The following is a 4,392-nucleotide window of genomic DNA, read 5'->3' on the forward strand; positions in this document are numbered from 1 at the left end:
TCTTTTTTTTTTTCTAAGATTTTATTTATTTATTTGACAGAGATCACAAGTAGGCAGAGAGGCAGACAGAGAGAGGAGGAAGCAGGCTCCCTGCTGAGCAGAGAGCCGGATGCCGGGCTCGATCCCAGGACCCTGAGATCATGACCTGAACAGAAGGCAGAGGCTTTAACCCACTGAGCCAGCCAGGTGCCCCATCTGAGGCTTTTTTTTTTTTTTTTTTTTTTTTTTTTTTAAGTAACCTTGTTGAACGGTCAAATGTTCATAGTGCTTCTAACTTACTCCAGAACCCTTACTGAGCTATAATGGATAGCTACTTCCCAGTTGGAATTTCGACTTGCTGCTGATAAGATGGACCTTATTCCAGTACAAGTTACTTGGCATCTCCCTTAACATACAGTCCCCTCAGCTTATGATAATGGCTTTTGGAGAAAGCAAATGACCCAAAGTGTTTTTACCTGAAAACATTCTAGGCTCTCCTCTCTCCACTGAGTTTTGCTGGTCATAGCCAAACGATTGCCTGGGCACTCCCATCCCTTTGTCTTAACTTGGAAGTTTCCGTGAAGAATTTTTCTTGCTGGTACTTGGTGAAGGCCCAGAGATGGTGCCATCCTCTGCTACTGTTGCCTCCATGTGGACACCTGCCCAGTACTCAGCCTTACATTTAGGTAGTATGCACTTTCCTAGCTGATCTGTGTAGAGGTGGTGCAGAGCAGCTCCTTTGGTCTTTGCAGTCACCATTATTTCTTAAGGTGTCTCGCATACTATCAAGTAATTGGGCTGCTTCCAAAGCTTCTAGTTTCTAGAGGTTTAGGTTTTCCTTTGTTTTAGGCAGGGGGAGAACAAACTTACCGGTTGTTAAGTAAACCCCAGTGGGCAGCATGCCAGCCCCTTTTCAGACATGCCTCAGCTGTCTGACGGTGTGAAGCAACAATTCCCGGTCATTTTCTTTTGTATGTCTTTCCTGGGATTCTACATACCATGACCATATTGTCCAAAGCAAAGATCAGTCCAACGTCTAATCTACTAAATATAAATTTTGTTTATGGGGAGGCTTAAGACAGGATATCTGAAATTAGAATTGTCCCAGAAAGTGAGGATACAGGATATGAGTTAGTGAAGATGAACTGTGAAGGGATTTAGAAATAAGACAGAATCAGGGTGGAACTCTCTAGTGGGCTAATGACAACAGGATGAAAGGGTCTAAAAAGGTGTTATTGGCTCCCTTTGCTCTTGGAGCAGGTGAACCTTGTTATAATGGCCATCTACTGTTCTGTGTCTGCCCAACATATGCCTTCTTCTGGTAATAAAAACCTGGGTTTTCTTTCTTTCTTTCTTTCTTTCTTTTTAAAAGATTTTATTTATTTATTTGACAGAGATCACAAGCAGGCAGAGAGGCAGGCAGAGAGAGGGGGTAAGCAGGCTCCCCGCTGAGCAGAGAGCCCGATGCGGGGCTCCATCCCAGGACCCTGAGATCATGACCTGAGCCGAAAGTAGAGGCTTTAACCCACTGAGCCACCCAGGCACCCCCAACCTGGGTTTTCTTTGCAAAATCACTACCGACTTCTCATTTTCAGTTCTTAGTTCTGGTGGTGTTGACTCCATCCTCCATCTTCAGGAGGGGCAACATGACCCAGGCTTAGACAAACCAGAACAGTCTGTCCTCCTAACCACAGTACTGGGTTTGGTAGGGCTACATGTCCATGAGTCCCAATTTGGGGGCTTATTTCTTGGATACTGAAATGTAGTAGTACTTCAACTGGACCTGGAGTTGCTAGAGCTTCAGGCTGGAACCTTATATTGAAGCCAATACTGAAGCCATATTTCAGAGCAGACCTGAAAGACAGGGATAGATCAAGCCTTCTTGATAATATCTCAACCCCTGGATCATGATGTACCAGAACTGAGAAATGTCTGTACCCTTAGACATTTCAGTTACATAAAATGACCAAAAAATGGGGTTTCAAGTCTTCATTAATTGCTGAACATTTCTGTGAAACCACATCCAGTGAATTCGTAATTTCTGTACTATGGTCTGTTTTATTGAAACTTTTTGCCTTATTTTGTAGATGAAACTTAATGGGCACTTGAAGTGAGTCCAGAGTTACTTAAGATGAAATTAATTGAATAAAGTATGCTTAAAGATGTAGTCCAACTTGCTAAAAGTTTAATAGTTGAGCCTATACTTTTATTTTCTTCTTGCATTTCATAATAATGTAACATCATACATAAAAGTAAATCTATAACTGTGACCTGATTTTTCTGAAATATGTATCTAATCCTGGGAACACTGAGGTTTTTAGCTGAGGCAGGCATTCTTGTGCTCAGTTGGTCTCATTAATTGTATAACTTGAGCCCAGGCTGAAGTTATGCCACAGGCCAAGTGTATGGAGTTGTTCCCATGAGATCTTCATCTCATATCCTATGTGCTGTATTCACTAGGCCAGATGCTAAAGAGATCCTATAATAGTGACTTATTAATCTCAAGTATTTTGCCATCAAAAATGCTGATTATTGAAAATAACTTGAAGGCCTTTTGGCACTATCACTGATGCTGCTAAAATTTTGATGAGATCATCCTGTAAATTTTTAGTAATCTCATTATTACAAATATGTGGATGAAATGCACTGGACCCAAGTAAACAGTGTTGTTCTCAGTTGTTTTTCTCTGGTATCACTACAAAAATAACCATGGAATGACTGAATGGCAGGCACATGGACTAGGAAGACATAAATAGGATGTGATCATTTTGGTTAAATTTCCAAATATATCCATTTTGTCGCTTGAGAGGACAAGAAGAGTAAAAGAAACCCAAGTTTTAGGATAAAAGACTTGAGCAACTTGGGACGCCTGGGTGGCTCAGCCAGTTAAGCCACTGCCTTTGGCTCAGGTCATGCATGATCCCAAGATCCTGGGATCGAGTCCTGCATCGGGCTCCTTGCTTGGCGGGGAGCCTGCTTCTCTCTCTGCCTCTGTCTGCCACTCTGCCTGCTTGTGTTTGCTATCTCTCTCTCTCTCTTCTGACAAATAAGTAAATAAATAAAATCTTTAAAAAAAAAACTTGAGCAACTGGAAGTGGTTCCTTATTTAATATTATATTATTATATTATTTAATATTTATTGAGTATCTACTATGAGTCAAGCACTGTGCCTGAGTCTTGGCTCTCATGGAGCTCAGTCTACTAGAGGAGGCAGCGATGTGACCAGACAGTCATGATGGTTCATCATGCTGCAGTATAAGTTATCATACCAAGTATGATAAGAGAGTTTGGGAAAGCTTTCAGTGGAGTTGGGACTCATATGATAAGTAGGACACGTTTAGGTCACAGAAAAGGGGAAAGGGCATCCTGGGTAGTTGGAAATAAAACAAGTGCAAGAGGCGTGAATGCCATGGCCACTAAAGCTGTGGAGGTAGGACAAAGCCAAGTGAGAAGCCATTTAAGGTATGCTGAAGCATTTGAGCTCTATTTTATAGGCCACGTTGGGGGATGGGGTGGCAGGCATGAATTCTTTTAAGCAGGGAAATGACATCAGATTTAGTATTGGAGTCTGGGGTTAAAGTGAGGACTCTAACTGGTGGATTATATGGATGATGAACCAGAATGCAGAGACTGGAAGCAGGGGAGGTTGGCTAGGAGTCTTTCATATAATCCAGGGAAATGATGACAAGAGTTTGCACTTAAGGCAGTAGCACTGGCCACTGAGAGAAGGGACAAAGGTGAGAAGACTTTCTGAAGCAGAACAAATAGGATGTGGTGCCTGGTGGGACTTAAGTTACAAGAGAAAGAGGAATCAAGATTAGGGCTTAGAAACTGGATGACTGATGCTATTAAGGACATCTATGCAGTCTGAATTCTCACAGTGTAGCTCAACTTTTTTCCCCCACTTTTAATAGCACACTGTTGGGAAAACCAACAAATAAAACGATTTTTTTAGCTTGCCAGGTCTTTGTGGACAGCTCTGACGTTATTCTGATGGGATTTCCTCTGTAAGTAAGGAGGCTCTTTGTCCTAGTGGCTTTCAAGAGATTTTACCTACAATTATGATTCCTCAATTTGACTATCAGGTGCCTTGATGTTTTTTTGGAAATCTGTAATCTTGGGTGGAGATCGTTTGGCCTCTAGTACATGAACGCTGGTTCCATTCACGAGATTGGGAAAATTTTCATGAAGAACTTGTTCCACTTTATCTTCTAGACTTCTTTCTTTCTCCTCCCCTTCAGGGACTCCAACAATTCTGACGTTGGGACGTTTCATGGCATCATTTGTTTCCCTGATTCTGTTTTCATGGTTTCTAAGCTGTTTGTGCCAGGCATCCTCCTGATCCTTTCTCTCTATCTGTTTGTCCTCCAGATCACTAATTCTATCTTCTGTCTCAGTTCCCCTAGCTTTGAG

This window comes from Mustela nigripes, chromosome 11 (assembly GCF_022355385.1).
Source record: "Mustela nigripes isolate SB6536 chromosome 11, MUSNIG.SB6536, whole genome shotgun sequence".
NCBI lineage: Eukaryota > Metazoa > Chordata > Mammalia > Carnivora > Mustelidae > Mustela > Mustela nigripes.